Source organism: Prionailurus viverrinus, chromosome B1, assembly GCF_022837055.1.
Source record: "Prionailurus viverrinus isolate Anna chromosome B1, UM_Priviv_1.0, whole genome shotgun sequence".
Lineage (NCBI taxonomy): Eukaryota > Metazoa > Chordata > Mammalia > Carnivora > Felidae > Prionailurus > Prionailurus viverrinus.
This window is the reverse complement of record NC_062564.1, coordinates 200,906,948-200,928,822: the sequence shown is the minus strand read 5'-3', so window position 1 is coordinate 200,928,822 and position 21,875 is coordinate 200,906,948. Positions and strand designations below refer to the sequence as shown.

At 44.6% G+C, this 21,875-nt stretch overlaps 1 protein-coding gene across 2 annotated transcripts in view; it reads right to left on the bottom strand.

Annotated features, from left to right (window-relative positions):
* Positions 1–21,875, bottom strand: part of STK32B (serine/threonine kinase 32B) — a 398,879-nt gene that overhangs the window by 109,371 nt on the left and 267,633 nt on the right. The gene's annotated exons all lie outside the window — the stretch shown is intronic.

Below are 21,875 nucleotides of genomic sequence, written 5' to 3'. Positions count from 1 at the left end.
AAGGTGTACAATTTTTTTTAATTCAAGTAGAATTAACAGCAAGTGTTATATTAGTTTCAGGTGTACGATATAATGATTCAGTAATTCTATACAGTTCTCAGGGCTCATCATAAGAGTAATCTTAATTTCCCTTCACCTATGTCATGCCTCCCCCCACCCACCTCCACTCGGGCAACCACCAGGTTGTTCTCTGTATTTAAGAGTATGGTTTTTTGTTTGTCTCCTTTTTTTTTCTTTTTTGTTTCCTAAATTACACAGATGAATGAAATCATATAGTATTTGTCTTTCTCTGACTTATTTCACTTAGCATAATACACCCTAGGTCCATCCCTGTTGTAGTAAAAGCCAAGATTTTATTCTTTTTTATGGCTAATACTCTATTATACACACACACACACACACTCCATTATATATACACACACACTGTATATATATACAATGTAATATACATTATGTATATATACACACTATATATTATATATTATATATTATATATGTATACATTACACACACACACACATCTTCTTTATCCATTCATCAGTCAATGGACACTTGGGTTGTTGCAGTAACCATAGGGGTGCCTATTTCTTTTTCAATTAGTGTTTTAGTTTTCTTTGGGTAAGCTCAGTAGAGAAGTTACTGGATCATATGGGAGTTCTATTTTTAATTTTTTGAGGAACTTCCACACTGTTCTCCATAGTTGCTGCACCAAGTTACATTCCCATCAACGGTGCACTAGGGTTCCGTTTTCTCCACATCCTTGCTAATACTTGTCCTTTCTTGTGCTTTAGATTTTAGCCATTCTGCCAGGTGTGAAGCGGCATCTCATTGTGGTTTTAATTTGCACTTCCCCGATGATTAGTGATGTTGAGCATCTTTTCATGTGTCTGTTGGCCATCTGTGTGTCTTCTTTGAAAAAATGTCTATCCAGGTCTTTTGCCCATTTTTAAGTTGGATTATTTATTTTATCTGGTGTTGAGCTGTAGAAGTTCTTTGTATAGTTCAGACATTAACCCCTTATTGGATATATCATTTGCAAGTATCTTCTCCCATTCAGTAGATTGCCTTTTTGTTTTGTTCATGGTGTCCTTGACTGTGCAAAAGCTTTTTATTTTGGTGTCGTATGAGTAGTTTAATTCTACTTTTGTTTCCCTTGCTTCAGAAGATACACCTAGAAAAATGTTTCTATAGCCAATGTCAAAGAAATTCCTGCCTATGGCTTCGGGTCTCAAATGTAGGTCGCTAACCCATTTTGAGTTTATTTTTGTGAATGAGGTAAGAAGGTGGTCCAGTTTCATTCTTTTGCATGTAGCTGTCCCATCTTCCCAACACTAGTTGTTAAAGAAACTGTCTTTTCCTCACTGCATATTCTTGCCTCCTTTGTCATAGATTAATTGACCATATAATTGCTTGTTCCTAGGCTCTCTATCCCGTTCCATGGATCTATTTTTGTGCCAGTGCCATACCGTTTTGATTGCTACAGCTTTGTAGTATATCTTGAAATAGAGGACTGTGGCATCTCCAGCTTTGTTATTATTTAAGACTGCCTTGATTGTTTGGAGTCGTACAAACTTTGGGTCTATACAAACTTTGTTTGGGTCTGTACAAACTTGATTATTTGTTCTAGTTCTGTGAAAAATGCTGTTGGTATTTTGATAGGGATCACATTAAATTTGTAGATGGCTTTGGGTAGTATGAACATTTTAATATTAATTGGTGCCTCCGATCCATGAGCATGGAATAGCTTTCCATTTATTTGTGTCATCTTCAATTTCCTTCATCAATGTTGGACAGTTTTCAGAGTACAGGTTAAGTTTACTCCCAGATATTTTACGATGTTTGGTGCAACTGTAAATGTGATTGTCTTCTTAATTTCCCTTTCTGCTTTTATTACTGTACAGAAATGCAACACATTTCTGTATATTAATTTTGTATCTTGCAACATTTCTGGGTTCATTTATCAGTTTGAGTGGGTTTTTTTGGTGGGAAAATGTGTACAATCTTATTCAGGGATTCTAGGGTCATGTGTCACACATTCTTGATAGTCAAGAACTGTGTTAGGCCTCGGGGCTACACTGATAATGGGACCATGGCTCCAAGCTTGTGGGGACAGAAACCAAGGGGGAGAAAGACATCAACCAACTGTAAGGATGGACATGTGATAGTGGAGGACTGTACAAGGTACTCTGTCAGCAGAGAGGGCAAAACATGGAGCTTCAAAGCCACGTGCTTCCCTCCAAAGTCACAGCCATTGTGGAAAGGATAACACTTGAGCTGGAAGTGACATCATAACAACAATGTTCTAGGGAAAACCGGAGAGTGGGAGTTGGGGAGAAGCCAGGATACCACTCTGGGCAGAGCTGCCTCTCTCTGTGTTTTCATCCCAGCCTGTGGCGTATACTCCCTGCCTCAATGGTACTGCTGAGCTCCAGCTCTCACCGAGCGAGTCCTCTGAGGGCCCAGCTGCTGCAGAGATCTGGATCCAGGGCTCCACGACAGCACCTTCCCCGTCCCTCTGTCCCTCCAGCTTCAGGGTATGTAGCAACTTCCTGCTGCTGCTAATTTCCATGTTGCCTCATCATCCATTTGCCCCTCAATATAGAAGAAATACATCCATGTCACCAATTCCCTGAACTAAGTTCCTTCTGTTTGAGATACTCAGGTGGTCTCTATTTTCTGCCTGCATCCTGACCTATATATACATATATATGTATGTATGTATCAATTAGGCCAAGTGAACGATGGTAACAGACGGAGGCAGAGAGGTGAACCAGGATTTTGAACCTCAGTGAACATGGAAGAGAGATTTGGGTTGGGGGGGGGGGGTTCCCACAATGACAGTACCTGCTAATGTGCAAACAGCTCATGAGCAGATAGGGGCTTAAATGTATCCATTCGACTTCTGGGGCTTCACTGACCGTGTATGATTTGTTTGCGCCTTCGTATCTGAGATACCCATTTGAAGTCAAGGAACCCACGTAAAATTCCTGCTTTCAGCTCTGAAAGTTGCTCCCTGCGATATGCAATTTTTATTGCTTTTTCGAAAAAATAGTTCACAGGGCTCCATATATCTTGATGGCAATGAAATCTGTCACGTTAAAAGGAAGTCTGTTTACCACCGCAGAGGAAAAAAAAAATCCGGTTCCTGCCTCAAACCACTGAGAATTTGCAAGTTCCTTCCACAGTGGTAGAAGGAAGCAATCTCATTAGTGTGAGGACCAGAGGTTAATTCCAATGGTTAGTATCCTGCAAACTGACACACTGATTTCAAGTTTTCCTTTCACATAAGTATCACACGACTTTAACACTCGTGGCCATATCCCCGGCTGCCCTGACCTAAGCTTCTCTCTCTTAGAATGTCTGCTGCATGTGGCTGTTGCACGCATCTTCCCTGAGTGTGCTATTCCTCTCCCCAGGGTCTACAGAAGAAAGCCTGAATCCTTTAGCCCAGCAGTGAGGCTCCTCATTAGAAAACTCCAGCCCAGACGGTTTCTCAAAAAATTAAAAATAGAGTCACCCCACAATCCAGCAATTCCACTTCTGGGCATCATCTCTCAAAACTGCTCGGAGCAGCATTGTTAGCGATAGGCAAAAGATGGAAGCAAACCAAATGTCCACAGACAGATGAATGGATAAACGAAATGTGGTCTGCCCACGTTATGGGATATTATTCAGCCTTAGAAAAAAGAAAGGAAACTCCTGGGGCACCTGGGTGGCTCCGTCCATTGGTTAAGCATCTAACTCTTGATTTCGGCTCAGGTCACGATCTCACGGTTGTGGGATCGAGCCCTGCACCGGGCTCTGTGCTGAGTGTGGAACCTGCTTGGGATTCTCTCTCTCTCCTCCTCTCTCTGTCCCTCCCCTTTCGTGCCCTCTCTCTCAGAAAAATAAAATAATACAAACATTAAAAAAAAAGAAAAAAAGGAAATTCCTACAACATGGATGAAAACGCAGGGCATTACGCTAAGTGAAGTAAGCCACTCAAAAAAGGACAAATCCTGTATGATTCCACTTACATGAGGTACCAACCAGAGCAGTCAACTTCGTAGAGAGAGAAAGTAGAATGGGGGTGCTGGGGGCTGGCAGGGGGGAGGGGCGGGGAATGGGGAGTTGTTATTTAATGGATATCTCTGGATTCTCAGTTTGGGAAGATAAAAAGTTCTGGAGATTGGTTGTAGAACAGTGTGAACGTACTTAACATTACTGAACTGTATAGCTAAAAATGGCTAAAATGGTAAACTTTACATGCTGAGTATTTTACAACTGAAAGAAAAACCATGGAAAGGACTCTAGTTCAGCCTTCCGGCTTCACCCTCTATTGGCTCTAAAGCTATCTGGTTGACACCCACCCAATGTACCCGGAGCCTCCAAGCACATTTGATCCCGCTCTGCCTGCGTTGGTTACGCCCTCCCAGACGCAACAGCTGCAATTATCAGAAGACAGCCGGCCCCTCACAGCAGAGCACACCCCTTCCTACTGCGCAAAGGGTTGTCTGATCTCAGCCGACAGCTCCTCCCTAGGGTGGGCCCACAGTGACACTGTCCCTGACTTAGGGCTTCTTCTTGCAAAGCATGCGGAGCTCGCTGCCTTGTTTTGTTGTAATTTGTGAGCCTGTCGGATCTTCCCCGCTCTGGGTGTGGAGTACTTTGAGGACTGGCGTGGTTCTGCCCCAATTCTGTCACCCCAGAACGAGGCATTGGATCTGGCATCTCGAAGCAGGACTTGCCAAATGGACCACAAGTGTTCTTTTGAGTCTCTCTTTCCAGGTAACTGAACTGTGGTTGGTGTGGCCAACAGGGGTATTAGGGCAGATCATCTGAGCCTCCATCGACATGTTTCTCTGATGTCCAACAAGAGCCTCGCTTTCTCCTCGTCTGTAGGAGGGAAGGCTGCCCACCCCCCCCCCCCCCCGCCAGTCCAGCTCCCACATAGCAACCAGAATGATCCTGTACAGAGCAGCAAGCACCCACCTCCACTGAACATATAGATCAAGTCATGCCGCTGCTATGTTGAAAGCCCGGCAATAGCTCTCCACTCTCTCAGGATAAAAGCTGAAGCTGCTAAATCCCATTACCCTCTGTTTCACCCCTCTCCCTGGCCTCCCCTCCACCACTCTCCCTGTGCTCATACTGCTCCGGTCATGCCGATCTCCTCGCTGTTCCTGAGACACAACCAGCACACTGTCATCTCGGGGCCTCCATGCCGCTGCCTTCGAAAGGGTACCTCAGGATTGCCACACCTCACCCCTCACTTCCTCCAGCTCCCTGCTCACACGCCCCTGTATCAGAGATGTCTTCCTCTGACCACTCTCTTAAAGCCAAAGCAAGCCAGACCCCCACCCGTGGTTCACTCTGTGTTGCCACAGAATTTGACAGCACTTGTCATCCTCTGACATGTTACATATGTATTTGTTTATTCGTTTTCTGCATCACTCCATTAGAACACATGCACAAAGAAGGCAGAAGCTTGATCAGGTCAAATGCACTGCTAGTGCTGCATCCATAGCCTGACATGATGTAGGTACTTGGTAAGTCACTACTGAGTGGACGGATGGATGGAAGGATGGATGGATGGATGGATACATGGATGAACTGATGGATGATAGATGGATGATGGATGGATGGATGGATGGATGGACTGATGGATGGATGGACTGATGGATGGATGGAAGGAAGGAAGGAAGGAAGGAAGGGTGGATGGATGGATGGGTGGAAGGAAGGATGGATGGATGGAAGGACTGATGGATGGATGGATGGATGGATGGAATGAAGGATGGATGGATGGATGGATGGAAGGAAGGAAGGAAGGTAGGAAGGAAGGAAGGAAGGAAGGAAGGAAGGGTGGATGGGTGGATGGAAGGATGGATGGATGGATGGATGGATGGATGGACTGATGGACGGGTGGAAGGAAGGATGGATACATGGATGAACTGATGGATGATGGATGGATGGATGGATGGACTGATGGATGGAAGGAAGGAAGGTAGGAAGGAAGGAAGGATGGATGGATGGATGGATGGACGGACTGATGGATGGATGGATGAATGAATACCTGTGGTGACTGCATAGTTGTCAGGTTTAGCACAAGGGAGTAATGCCACACCAACCTGTAAATATGGAAAATCTGCACCATCTTCCTCTCTTCTTTCCTTATCTCAATCCCCACATAACATTAAGGAATGATTTCAGCAATCCTTGTGGTAACCGTCACAAGATAGAGCCCACATTTAATAATCTTGCACTCAAGGTCCTGCACAAAGAGACTTGAAGTAAACCAACCCGTTTTCTGTGTTAAGTCCTCCTGGAAACATGCTCTCTGCCATCTGTCCCTATTGTTAAAATGCTGTTCAGACTTCAAAGCCCATTTCCTCCCCAAACCCGAGCAAGGCATAAAGCATACGTGATCTCTCACTTCTCAGAACTATTGCATTGTGTCCCCACCTATCTCTCTTATGATTCATATCTTTCCCACCCCTGTCTTTTCCTCATGTGTAAAAGGGGAGAGGGACTACACTGAGTTGTGATAAGATCCATGCACTGGCGACTGTGCGTACATATGTGTGTATATGTGTGCTTGAACATATACATATATGCATACGTACATATATCCTGGCACATGGCGGTGAGGTCCCAAACATGCTAACTATTCTTACTAATAACAATGTGCTCCTCCCATAGGACTGAGGCTTCTTGAGAGTTTTGTTTCTGTCCTTAATGCCCAGGCTCTGACCTTTCTCTGGTACTGTTTTTTGACTGACTGAATGAAGGATACCAGTTAGGGAAGGGATTCAGAGCTGAGGGGAACAGCATAGGAACAAGGCTTCAGAAATCTTCGTGTTTTTGCTGCGTGCTGACATTTCCAACGATGCTGACCCGATTTCCTGACACTGCATTCATTGAATTGGTTTTGAACTTCTTCTGTAAAACAGGCTCTAATTTATTGAATCCATTTGGAGGCTTGCTTTCTGCTTTCATATTCTGCTCCCAGATTTCATTCCAGTTTCTCTGACGTTAAGTTGAGACCCAGGTCCTTATTTCAAAAATTTATTATCGAACATAAACACTCTCTGCCCAACTGCAGGAGCAATTTACACCCAGCAGATGGAAGAGTCCCTTTAAGGGATAAATTAGATTCTCTCGTACATCACTTTTATATCATCACGGAGCCATAAATTCTCACAATGCTGGCCTGTAACAGAAGGGAAACCAAGCTCCGTGCCCGGAAATAACCAGGTTACTCCTGAAATTGAATTGGAATTTCCATCCCAAGTGACACTTCTGCATGCCTTCCAGTTTTTTCCATCGGAAGATTTCTTTCCAGTTGCTATGACCCCAGTACCACGGTAATGAAGAGGCACGGCTGATGTGGGCCCTCTTGGACCTGAGGAGAATGGCAGGTTGTTCTTGGCACAGTGATGGCAGGGAAGGGTTGGGAGGACCCTTAGACCGACAAAAACAGGTCCTATCGGTTTTATCGTAGGCTTATTGGTCATTATTGTTTTATTATGGATCTCACCGAAGGCTTGGAGTGTGCCAGATAGGCACTATGTCAGGAGTTCTAAATGGCTCGTTCATTACATTTCCATGTAAGCCAATTTTGAAGGTGACAAAACTGAGGCGTGATGAGATGAATTTTTCTGAGCTCTTACAGCTGGCATGAGTGGTGGTGTCAGGACTCCAAACTGGGCAGTCCAATCCAACGCGCATGGGTGACAGACATGACACGGGACAGAGCTGAGTCCAAGCACAAAGTGCCAAAATTTAGGGTGATGTTAAAGTGATTTCTATAGCTCTGAATTTTTATCAAATGTATTTTTTTTCCTTCCAAGATACTGCCTCTCCTCAATCATGTAGTTTTCAGCAAAGAACTGGAAATATATGTATATGAAACATAATTTTAATCAGCATTAAAAATACACTAATTTTTATAGGAAAAAGGGACACTGCATTTGAATTCACAGATTGACGTATGCATAAATAAAACATTGCTGCTATAAAAATACAACTAACAAAAAATAAAGCTCCTGTTTGAGAAGCACCTTCCCTTTAGGGAGAAAGTTATTTACATCTTGATTTTCTTCATTAAAAGGGTAACCAGCTCTATTCCTAGGTATTTTACGATTCTTGGTGCAATTGTGAATGGGATCGGTTTTTTTATTCGTCTTTCTGTTGCTTCATTATTAGTGTACAAGAATGCAACTGATTTCTGTACATTGATTTTGTATCCTGCGACTTGGTGAATTCATGCAGACTTTTGGTGGAATCTGTGGGGTTTACCTAACCAAAGATGTAAAAGATCTGTATGCTGAAAGCTATAGAAAGCTTATGAAGAAAATTGAAGAAGATACAAAGAAATGGAAAAACATTCCGTGCTCATGGAAGAATAAATATTGTTAAAATGTCAATACTACCCACAGCTATCTACACATTCCATGCAATCCCAATCAAAACTGCACCGGCATTCTTCTCGAAGCTAGAACAAGCAATCCTAAAATTTGTATGGAACCACAAAAGACTCCAAATAGCCAAAGTAATATTGAAGAAGAAAACCAGAGCGGGAGGCATCACAATCCCAGACTTTAGCCTCTGCTACAAAGTTGTAATCATCAAGACAGCATGGTATTGGCACGAAAACAGACACAGAGACCAATGGAATAGAACAGAAACCCCAGAATTAGACCCACAAAAGTATGGCCAACTAATCTTTGACAAAGCAGGAAAGAATATCCAATGGAAAAAAGACAGTCTCGTTAACAAATGGTGCTGGGAGAACTGGACAGCAACATGCAGAAGAATGAAACTAGACCACTTTCTCACACCATTCACAAAAATAAACTCAAAATGGATAAAGGACCTGAATGTGAGACAGAAAACCATCAAAACCCTAGAGGAGAAAGCAGGAAAAAACCTCTCTGACCTCAGCCGCAGCAATTTCTTACTAGACACATCTCCAAAGGCAAGGGAATTAAAAGCAAAAGTGAACTATTGGGACCTCATGAAGAGAAAAAGGTTCTGCACTGCAAAGGAAACAATCAACAAAACTGAAAGGCAACCAACGGAATGGGAAAAGATATTTGCAAATGACATATCGGACAAAGGGCTAGCATCCAAAATCTATAAATAACTCACCAAACACCACACCTGAAAAACAAATAATCCAGTGAAGAAATGGGCAGAAAACATGAATAGACACTTTTCTAAAGAAGACATCCAGATGGCCAACAGGCACATGAAAAGATGCTCAATGTCACTCCTCATCAGGGAAATACAAATCAAAACTACACTCAGATATCACCTCATGCCAGTCAGAGTGGCTAAAATGAACAAATCAGGAGACCACAGATGCTGGCGAGGATGTAGAGAAACGGGAACCCTCTTGCACTGCTGGTGGGAATGCAAACTGGTGCAGCCACTCTGGAAAACAGTGTGGAGGTTCCTCAAACAATTAAAAATAGATCTACCCTATGACCCAGTAATAGCACTGCTAGGAATTTACCCAAGGGATACAGGAGTGCTGATGTATAGGGGCACTTGTACCCCAATGTTTATAGCAGCACTTTCAACAATAGCCAAATTATGGAAAGAGCCTAAATGTCCATCAACTGATGAATGGGTAAAGAAATTGTGGTTTATATACACAATGGAATACTATGTGGCAATGAGAAAGAATGAAATACGGCCTTTTGTAGCAACGTGGATGGAGCTGGAGAATGTTATGCTAAGTGAAATAAGTCATACAGAGAAAGACAGATACCATATATTTTCACTCTTATGTGGATCCTGAGAAACTTAACAGAAGACTATGGGGGAGGGGAAAGGGGGAAAGTAGAGAGGGAGGGAGGCAAACTGTAAGACTCCTAAATACTGAGAACTGAGGATTGGTGGGGGGGGGTGGGGAAAAGGGGAAAGTGGGTGATGGGCATTGAGGAAGGCGCTTGTTGGGATGAGCACTGGTTGTTGTATGGAAACCAATCTGACAATAAATTTGATATTAAAAAAAAAGATTCCAGATACAAATAAAAAAAAGAGAAGGGTAACCAGCTCATTGCAGAAAATTTCAAAATGGAGAAAAGAAGGAAAGGGATTTGATGAAATCTCCGTTCAATGCCAGCACAAGGGGAAACCTTCTTCGAATCTTTTTCTGTTTGATAACAGTGTTACGCAATTTCATAAGCTATAAATTTTCTCTAAAGATCATAACAATAACTGCTTTTAATATTGCTTCGTTTTCTTTTCTTTTTTTTTTTAAGTATATTTCATGCCCAGTGTGGAGCCCAACACGGGGCTCAAACTCACGACCCTGAGATCAAAGCCTGAGCTGAGATCAGGAGTGGGACACTTACCGACTAAAGCCACCCAGACTCCCCAGTACTGCAGGGTTTTCACAGTTAGTGTTATACATACGGGTGCACAACCGTCTCAAGTCTTCAAAGGGGAGGTATACCGTTTACGAAGCCGATTTCTTTCCTTTGGGTTATTTTAGAATGATCAATTATCATAAGTAGTGCTGTGTTAAATATCCTCACACCTCGTATGCAGGCCAGACTGGAGCCATACCATACATTCCAAGAAGTGAAATCAGTGGGTTGAAGTGTATGAATATTCACAAAGTGCTTGAAACTTATTCTCAAATATATTTCCAAAAGGGTTGTTACAGTTTTTGCCACCAGCAAATATAGATTCAGACTTCCCAGAGAACGTTTTTCTAGAATGCTTTGTCTTGGGAAATACCCAAAAGCAAAGCCCAACCTAGGCACCATTATCCCCCCAAAAGTCTGGATGATCCTCAGGGACAAATTTTATCCTGGCTCCTCTGTGTTCTGAATCGCTTTCCACATGGTTCTCACCAAGCACTTCCCACACTGGCTGAGATGGTCATTATTTATGTCTGTCACCTAATCCAGCCGTGAGCCAGGGGGCAGGCGCACAGTAGGTGCTCAGTGCATAATTAAGAAGCATTTGGGTTCTGAAGAAAGGGACCACATACTTATGTATCAGGGTTTCTATCGCGCTGTCCCGCACACAGTAAGTGCCAATTAAATATAGTAAAACCTTGGTTTGCGAGCATAATTCGTTCTGGAAACATGCCTGTAATCCAAAGCAGTTGTATACCAAAGCGAATTTCCCCATAAGAAAAAATGAAAACTCAGATGATTCGTCCCACAACCCAAAAATATTCACATAAAAATGGTTCCAATACTGTAACACAATACAAAATAATAAAGAAAATACAAAATATAAAGAAAAATAAATTGACCTGCAGTTACCTTTGAAAACCTTCGTGGCTGGTGCGAGGGAGACAAGAGAGGAGGGTTACTGTGTAGGACGACTTTCAGCATCACTAACGGAATCACTGCTGTCTATTAGCTCAATGGAATCTTCTTCTGCATGGGGGCCCTTGTTTATGCTCTCGCGGATATTGACTACAGTATTAATAAACTCTTGTCATGCACTGCATTTAATGTAACCGGCAATAAGGCAGCAGAGGAAAGGGTCTCTATCTGCAGGCAGCCTGACCTAGAACGGAGCAAAGCACTTCTAAGCTCACTCTTGTCTGGAAAAGCAAAGGACTGTCCACAGGTGCTTCGAAGTGACCAAAAAAAAAAAATACACTAGTGTCAGTTGTGGGCACCTTCCAACGCTCTGAAAAATCACTGATTTGTGCCAAACACCACACCTGAGACTGAGCATCCAAGCATGGGAGACGATCACCCACAATCCCACAGTAAGTGAGAGAGAGAGAGAGAGAGAGAGAGAGAGAATCATTGGCTCAGTTGTGGTCATGTGACATTCGACATCACATAGTACTTGTATTACAAGACACCACTCGTTTATCAAGTTAGAAGTTATTAGAAATGTTTGCTCGTCCTGCGGAACACTCGCAGAACAAGTCACTCACAATCCAAGGTTTCACTGTACTTACTAACTCAATGAATGTCAACCAGAGATTCGATGTACTTCAAAGCCTGCCAGGGCAGAAAGAACCAAGTCTCAGGATATGTTCTTTCAATTCCTTGGGCCTCACTCTCTCATTGAAGGTATAAACACTTATAAATACCTACTATGTGCCAGGACCTATTTTAGGTAACCAGGAAAGAGGTGATTCTGAAAGCATCTTGTGGAGCAGGTGCCCTGTACACATTAATTAGCCTGAGAAAAATCCTCACTGAAGTATGAACAGAGCTCACGTGGATGCCCCGAGGAGAAGTCACCCAGAGAAGGGTGGTGTCTTCGCACGGGAGCGGCCTGGAGCTGGAACGTGACTGCGGTCGGTTATACTGTGCCCTCCCGCCCCCAGAAGGTATATCCAAGTCCCAACCCTGGTACCTGTGAATGTGACCTTATTCGGCAATAAGGTCTTTTAAGATGTAATTCAATTAAGTAATTCGAGATGTGATTGCCCTGGGTTTAAGGTGAGCCCCACATCTTTCAGTTTCCCGGTAACCCTGTGGGAGGAGATCACTCCTCCTGTTAACACAGACAAGCCCTGGGGCACCTGGGTGGCTCAGTCCGTTAAGTGTCTGACTTCAGCTCAGGTCATGATCCCATGGTTGGTGAGTTCAAGCCCTGCGTCGGGCTCTGTGCTGACAGCTCAGAGCCTGGAACCTACTTCCAATTCTGTGTCTCCCTCTCTCTTTGCCCCGCCCCTGCTTGCATTCTGTCTCTCTCTTTCAAAAATGAAGATTTAAAAATTAAAAAAAAAAAAGAGAGACAAGCTCAAATCAGAGAGGTAATGGACTTGCCCAAGGTTGTTTGCACCTGGCACATGACACAAGACCTCTCAGCGCCAGCCCTCACGGTGGTGAGTGGGGGACCACGACCCTGCCTACACATGGGGTGCCCTTGACCCCTCACCCTACGGTCAGGTGCAGAGTCTGGGTTTCTCTTCCTCACAATCACATTTCCCGCATCCAACCACTCGGCAAGCTTAGGTCAGAGGCTTGGTTTGTTTGTTTACAAATTCCACTGGTCATCAGATATGACCCAAACTGGGAGCCAAGAAGGGCAGTCTACTGCCCACAACTCAACTAAAGCCCCTGAAGCCACTGGTTCAGAAAATCTTGGCTCTTCCCATCTTTCACCTACATTGCCATGACATGAGTTATGAGCCTTTGCCAAAGGAGGACATGGGATGAGCAGCCCAGCCATATTTCCACACTTGGCATAATCTCTATTCCTATCACTTGGACAGACTTGATTTCCCAATTCACTGGGATGGGCCGACGAAAAGCATCATCCCAGCCTCATGTTGCAAACAGTTTCTTGGGAAAGGCACATGGGCAATTTTCCCAAATTCTCAGTTCACCTTTACAGAATCCAGAAGGTATGAACCTAAGACTGTGAGTCTATTTACCAAAAAAAAATTTTTTTAAACCATAAACACACAAGCAATGCAAACTAAGGGCACACTTTCTCTCCCCATCAATTCATGCAAAACCTACTGGATGCTGGTGCCGTGCGCACAAGAAAATAAGCAACTCGCCAGGGAATGCCAAGAACTTCAAGGAGGAAGGAGGTTGCATATGGTCACTTAAAGTAAAAGTTTTATTTGCATGTGTGAGCAAAAGCCAAAGAGTTTCGCCTTTCTATCCGTTAGTCACAGGACGTTTCCTTCATGAAAGCTTGGGTAGTGGACAGATTTTACTTGTAAATGAGTGGAGAAGTGGGCTATCAGTGAGAGTGTGGTGACGGGGCGGGGGGTACCTACTGTTTGCTTCCAGGTTAAGTTACTTTTTCTCCATGAGACCCAGTGGTCTCGCCTGTATAAGGCAGCTGATAACGGGACCCACTTCAGTTGGCTGTTTTTGGGATTAGATGTGGCCACACCTGCAAAGCACTTTAAACAGAGCTGCCACATGCAAAGCGCCTGGCAAATGTTGATGGCCATCATGGGGGTAGCATCCGAGAAGCACGTTGGTTTCTGTTTTGTAACTTCCAATGACGTGTTCTAAATATGGGGACTACCCACTACATTTAAATGCTAACTGCACATAAATGTGAACAAGGCTCAGTTCCAAGCCCCGCCCTGGAAAGGACTCACTTTCTCATCTTATTCCCACCCAAAGACACAAAATGTCAAAAATCCCATGGGTATGTGCCTTCTTACATGCTAATATTTTTAAGATAAAATTGTCTGTGGCAAACATGAACGGTGAACTTAAAGAGGGAGTTTGAGGCATGTGATTTATTTTAATGGTTTCTTTATTTTCAAAAAGAGCGAGCGAGTTGGGAGTGTCAGAGAGAGAGAGAGAGAGAGAGAGAGAGAGAGAGAGAGAGAGAGAGAATTCCAAGCAGGCTCCGTGTTGTCAGCGCAGAGCCCAACGTGGGGCTTGAACTCACGAACTGTGAGATCATGACCTGAGCCGAAACCAAGAAGCGAATGCTTAACTGAGCCACCCAAGTGCCCCAAGGCATGTGCTTTCAATCAGTGGAAATGCTCACACTAATGGAAGGATTGTCCCTTATCTTTCACGCACATTCTTTTGAATCTTTTGAACTTTATTACACATATTATTTATTAAAAAAATAAGATCTGGGTGTAACCCTACACTCCACACCAAAAACAAATAAGTAAAAACAAAAATTGAAAAAAAAAAAAGGATTCACTTCTTTATTTCCTCAGTGTATTCAATGAAGTGACAAAAAAAGATACATTTTATAAAACTCAGTATTTGTATACTTTTAAGCAATTTGTAGCAAAAAGGGTTGATAATGCTAGTTTAACTAAAGGAAGAAGCTTTCTGGTGTTTCAGGATTAAACTATTATTGGTCCTGGAGATAAAAGGTTTTTCCCAAAGTAAAAAACTTTACAAACAAATTATTCCTGGGAAAAATCTGACAGTAAGCAGGTATTTTGTTAAGGCTGAGTCCATTCAGCCCCCAACTCCAAGGCAAGGCTGGAGAGGTTTCTCTAGCACCTGATGGGACTCCTGTCCTGGGAGGAAGGACAACTGTGGGCCCGATGAGGTGAGCCATCGCTGGGACCGCTAAGTGTTGAGACTGTACATTCATTTACACATGAGGCAAAATCAGGGCCGAAAGCACAGGAATGCACAGTACGGGCCAGCCACACTTCATCCGGAGAGCTTCCCAAGGGAGGAAAACCCCCTGTCCTGGGGGTTTCAGGCAGGCAGAACAAAATCTGATAGAAGTCACCCCACTGGAGAAAATGTTCTCCAAAGGGAGCTTGAAGATGTTGCCCCAGACCCACTCTGGTCAGCATTTAGACCACCTCTTGGTTCAAAACACCAATCAAAGGGTTGCCCTTCATAGGCTCGTATTTGTGCCACAGAATTGGACCTAAAACAGCAAGAAGAGAAGAGAATTCCTGGTGACCTGACCCTCACCTGAGCCACAAGTTCCCTTCCAATCGGCTCATTTTCCCCGAGTGGATGGACGGAATGCCACAGCATCTACCACGGACCACGGAGACTCTAAGAAGCCATTACTATTCATTTCCTCCTTTTTTTTTTTTTTGGATGAAAAGTAAACTATCATACATCAAAAGAATCACAACTACATAATGGGGTAGACAGGAAAACATCAAGACGTTTTTACCCTCAAACATGAGATTTCAAAGGAGCTGCACGTCTGTGGCCCACGACTTTGGGCCCCAGCAGAGACCTTGGAGAGGCTGGCGTCTCAGATGTCAAGGGACCCACGGGCAGAAAAGTTACAGGAAGCAGAGCAAGGAATGGAGATGGACTTATCGAATGGGAACTTGTATTTGTGAGTGATTTCAAGGAAGTCTGTCTTTCCTTCCTTTCATCATTACTTCACTGATTCAGTAAATGGTCATGCTGGGCAACGAGTCAGGTGTTGAAAATCCAAAGATGAACAAGGTAGAAAAGATATCTGCCTCCAGGGAGTGGGCAGACAGGCAGGTTTATTCTCTGGTTACCTAGAAACGTGGTAAATGACTCAGTCACCCAGCTGGGATTGCATCCCAGGGAAGAAGTGGACGGTGGGCTTAGCAGGGTGGGGCACGGGATAAAGGCAGTGGGGACGCCCTCTGAGGAAGGGAGCGTCTGGTCCTTATTCTGGCTCTGTCTAGGGGTTGCCCAGACAGGACATCAGTTAGTCAGGACATAACCTCAGCTTGCCTCTTGCGTCTGGGAAGGCAGTAAGGTGTGATGGAGAGAGACTCTGACTACAAGCCATATTCCAACTTTGAACCGCAATCCCGCTGCTTTTTAACAGTGTGACTTGGGGGTAGGACCTCAACCACCAGAAGCTTCACACGCCCATGGAACAGAGCCTGCCTTGGGGGCATCTGTCGTTAGATTCTCAAGTGCTTATGTTCACGCTTATACGTGCATGAACATTCATTCATATCAGCACGCTGTAAGCAGTTCAAGGCAATCTGAACAATAAATGGCGTGGCGGGGATCGGCATGGGATCTGGGGTCAGACTGTCTTGGCTTAACCCTGGTTCCACCATCTCCAGTTGGGGGCAGGGGGCAAATCACCCAATCTCTCTGCAAAATGCTGGTTGTAGCACCTAGCCCATTTTATTTTTTGAGTTTATTTTGAGAGAGAGAGGGAGAGAGGGAGAGGGAGAGGGAGAGAGAGGGAGAGAGAGAGTGCTGTTAGCACAGAACCCAAAGCGAGGCTCAAACCCTCGAGCCCTCAGATTATGACTTGAGCTGAAACCAAGAGTCAGATGCTTAACCAACTGGGCCACACAGGTGCCCCTAGCCCATTTGATTGATGCCAGGATTAAATAAGCTGATATTTGTGTGTGCTCTATCTATCTATCTATCTATCCAACACACACATTTGCATACATATGCACACATACACATAAACACACGTGTGTGCATATGTGTGTATATATGTATATGTGTCCCGACATACAGAAGTTCAATAAACTTGATTCATTGTGACTTTTGCCATTCATTTGATCTTGTATGATTGGTCCTTCTGGACACCTTGTCCAGTGACCCTGCCCTGGCTGAAGATCCTTCTTGGGAAGTGCTTTTGGGGCCTTCAGAAAGGCCATTCTCAATTACCAGCTGGGCCATGTCACTGCCAAGCTTCAGCCCATCTGTGGATGACACCAACAAGGGCCTCAGGGTGTGTTCCTCACCAACCTGAGCAGGGCAGGCTCTCCCCCCCATTCCCCTGCCCCCGCCTCTGCCCAGGCCTCCCACATCCAGGTGCTTCTGCCCGGTGCCTCCTGTATTCCTCCTTGGGGCTAATCCCTCCTTGTCCTCAAATCACTACAAGTCGAATGTCCCAGAGGAAGCCTCCCCAGCTTCCTCTGTGTTCCCTGCCCCACCCTGCATCCCAGTCTGGGCTGGGTGCCTTCCTCGGGGCTCCCGTAGCCACTGTGTGGCCCTCTGGTGTGGGTCCCCATCTTGAATTGCAATAATTTGACCCCCAGAATGGTTGCCTCTTCCACCTAGGAGAGCTGCTCATCATTTTTTCCCAAGGGCTGGCCATCTTCCTGGTTGAAGAACGAAGGACCGACACATACACTCTAAAAAGTAGATCTCCAATTGCTTGAGAACAACGGTTTGTTTTCAACACTAAATGATATTCCCCTACTCAGACACTTTCAAACTCAAGGGGTATACTCCGAAATACCTTGTGCTTTCTATAGATCTATAACGCCATCCTCAAAGGTGGGAGATTTGTCACCACCGAGGATATGAGAAAAGATTAAACACCAGGTTCCGTAGTCAGTTCTCCAGACAAAGGAAAGAGAATGAAGCTGCTACAAGATGCCAGGCAGAGCTAAATGCTTTATGACCTCTTGCTCATGGAATTTGCACAGCAGCCCAATGAAGTCGGCATCATCAGGTCCGTTTTACAGATTTGAAAACTGAGGTCCAAATAAGTTAAGCAGCTGGAGTTCAGTAACTTGCCCAAGGCCACCAAGACGGAAGATACAAGTTTCTGGTGATCCAACCGAGGCCTGCATTGGCAGAATGATTCTACAACTTTCACGTGTGGCAACTTTCAAGAAAGCAACATCCATTTGTCTGTATAAATATGGCAGCAGGGGACGTCTGGCTGACTCAGCTGGCAGGCGGCGCATCTGCCGACTCTTAATCTCAGGGTCATGAGTTTGAGCCCCACCCTGGGTGGGGAGCTTACTTAAAAAAATGTGGCGATGGCAATGTCTAGCACGGAAGGAGCGGGAGATTCATAAATTCATCTGTTGAATGAACGCAACACACTGCACAGCATTATCATATATCCTTATGCCCAGCGTGTACAGCCCATAATTTCAAGTCTGAACGCACATTGATAAAGGGACTTGCTGAATTACACAGGAGGGAAAAAAGTGGACTCAAATCCCTGCCAAGTCTACCGTTTTAGAAATGGTAAGGTAGGTGGATTTTTAAACATTTCTCTAAGTTGTGAGCTCTCTCCTTTTCTCCAGGGTAGATCTGGAGTCTGAGGGCAGATGATCTGATTTTTAAGTACAGTGACTTAAAAACACTGGCTGAAATGAAAACGTGGTTCCCACCATCACGCTCATATGTCACAGTTCCAGTTCCTGCCTATCTTTGGCTCTGCTCTGGGAGGCTGGCACCCATATCTCACCAACGTCCACGTGACTCCGTGTCTGGGGCAAACGAGGCCAACTGATCATCTTTTGCACACTAGTGCAGCAGCGGCAGTGATAATTCACGAATGCCGTTTGTAAAACAGACCGGCCAAGAACGTGGTCCTTTGAGCACCTTCAAAGAACCCTGCCAGTGCACAGAGGCGACGGCGGCATGGGGTGACCTTCCTCAACAAATACAGCACAGTGCTTACAGACACAGAGTCTGGAGCCAGGGTTGCTGCGTGCAAAGGCCGATGAATGGCCACATAAATGGACAGCAGGCCTGCAGCGAACACGCGGCATTACACTGAACAACCCCTTTACGACTACGTACAACTACTACCATAACTTCCTCTTCCTCCTTCCTGATCTTGTTCGTTGTGTGATGTTAGCCATTTGTATCAAAATTAGGGATGCAAATAACCAAGGAATCAATGGTTCTGAAAGTGATCTAATATAGAAACAACCCCTATCACTTTCTCCCCATCTCTCTCTCTCTCCATCCATCCATCCATCCATCCATCCATCCATCCATCCATCCTGTCCAGGTGACAATTTTGGTAGACATAGCTCCTTTTCTCTAAATAATAGATAACTTTTGCATTTCAGGCTCCATCTATTGGCCTCCCACTGTGGAAAATGAGGATGTAACACTCTTCCCCCCTATGCCCCCAGCCCCCAGAAGACACGGTCATCTTCCCCTCCAGCCATTCCCCAGTGGAGTGTTGTATTTCTGGTTAGACTGACCTTCAGGGCTGCACTGATTATGATTGTATGGAGCAAATTCACGTAATAAGCTGTGCTACAAACAGACAGCATCCTGTACAATGCTTCCATTCCCTAGAGTTAATACCTGTCTTTTACGTATTGTTGAGCTTTTTCCTAAACTTCTCATTTATTCAACTTCAGATGTTTCACCAACTAAACAACTTCCTCTCAAGGCATCCAGAGGCATCAGGAATCCCATCAGCCCATGATTCCTGGAGAAGTCTGACCCAGGGTATTTCGATCCACTCCAGTCGGCACTGATCAGGGTCTACACCGTGGGCACAACCGACATCCTGGGACCTCCCTTTATCACCATCCTGGAGACTCCCTATGCCTCTCTCCTCTGCTGGAGCCACACATTTTCCATTCCTTCCCCCTTCCTGATTTATTCCTTTATTTTAGTGGAGTCCACCTCTTTTTCTGATAGTTCCTTGAGAAAAAGGAAATGTAAGGTACGTTTTTTGGAGACCCTGAACTTCTGGAAATGTACACCCTCACACTTGATTGAGAGCATGTGTCCACTGCCTTCTAGCACCTGATAAACCCCAAACACGTCTGATTCCTCAGCCTTTATCACCTGCTGTTCATCTGTGGAAGCTTATGGGACCTGGGGTTTGTCCTGATGGGCATCTTTCAATCTGGAAACTCGGCTCTTTCAGGTCCAGGAGATATTCAATAATTATTTCATTGATCATTTCTCCCACTATGTTTTCTCTCTTGTCTCTCTCTCATCTGAGGTTAGGATTACCAGACGGTTGTCTCATTTTCTTCTATTTCCTTTTGTATTTTCATTTTTTTAAATTTTTTAATGTTTATTTATTTTTGAGAGAGAGACAGAGAGACACAGAGAGAGAGAGAGAGACACACAGAGAGAGAGGGGGGGGGGGAGAGAGAGAGAGAGAGAGAGAGAGAGAGAGAGAGAGAGAAGGGGAGGGGCAGAGAGAGGGAGACAAAGAATCGTAAGCAGGCTCCAGGCTCCGAGCTGTCAGCACAGAGGCTGACGTGGGACCTGAACTCACAAACTGTGAGATTATAACCTGAGCCGAAGTCAGACACTTAACCAACTGAGCCACCCGGGCACCCCTCTCGTATTTTCTATTTATCTTTCTATATTATGAGGGATGTCAACTTTGTCTTCTAACGCATCTTTTGAGTTTTTCATTTCTACTGTCACATTTTTAATTTAGAAGAGCTCCAATGTTTTCCAAATTTTAAATAAACATGGTGATTCTTATTATGTATTTCTTATTATATATACATTTCTTATTATGTAATTGCAAAAATCTTTTTATCCCTCTGGAAATACTGACCACGGTTATTTTGCTATTTTCTCCTCCTCGCATGGTGTCTATTTACTCCAAGATTTGTTTTTCCTCTTTCCATTTCATTGTTTGGACCTCACTGTTTGTGCCAGGAGATTTCCATATGTCTTATAACCCTTGGTCATCGGTTACCTAGTTGGCAGCTTACGACAAATGAGTGGGGTTGTTGGCTGTGAACTACGTGCTAAGTGGTGGTGGGGAAGCTGTGAAGTCAAGTCTCTTTGCTCTTGGATCACCCCTCACTGAAATCACAGTTTCCTGCCTGGAGGAAGGTCTGAACATGCCACTCTTGGAGCCCAGCTGGCATGGGGAGAGGTTGTGTATTTTAGCATCTGGTTGGTATACTCTTTCCTTCTAAGCTTATTTATTTATTTGGAGAGACAGAGAGAGCACGAGTGGGGGCGGGCAGAGAGAGAGAGGGAAACATAGAATCCCAAGCAGGCTCCGCGGTGTCAAGCACACAGCGTGACGCAGGGCTTGAACTCACCAAGGGCGAGATGGTGACCTGAGCTGAAATCAAGAGCCACACGCTCAACCGACTGAGCCACCCAGGTCTCCCGATATACTCTTTTCAATACAATGTCCTAACTCAAGTAAGCTTGGTGTACTTCAGTGCAAACCCTCGCTAATTTTTGCATCTTTAGGGAGCAAACATTATTTGTCTGCTTGGGCAAAATTACTCAGACGATTCCTCAGCCATCGAGTTATTCACAATGGACAAGCAGCTCTGGGTTCTCAACACTTCCTAAAAGGCTTTCAAACAGTTCACCTTACTTTAGCCTCCTTTTTACTTCCCTTCTTCCTTCCATATATACTGATGACTGTCAGTCCCTGCCCCTAGGGAGCACTCTTCAGCGTCCATCAGCGCTCGGCTGTCCCCAGTGACAACCTGGAATTTACGTTCTTGGACACTAATCATCCACCACTCTCCGTTTTCCTTCAGAACCTCCCCCCGCCATGTTTTTCTCTAGTCTCCCCTTTAGTCTTCCCCATCTTTGTGAGTTTGTCATTTATCGAACCTTCTTGCTGCCGTTTTACTGGAGTTCCAGGAGGAACACAATGTAGATGTGTTTGTGTGTGTATGTGTGTGTGCATGCTTAGTCTACCATCGTTACCTAGAAGGTCAAGTCTTTCTTTGTCATGTCTTCCAAAATCACATATGTCACAAGAAGAGCAGTGAGGCACGGCGCAAGACCCAAGGTGAACAAATCTGGAGCCACTCACGC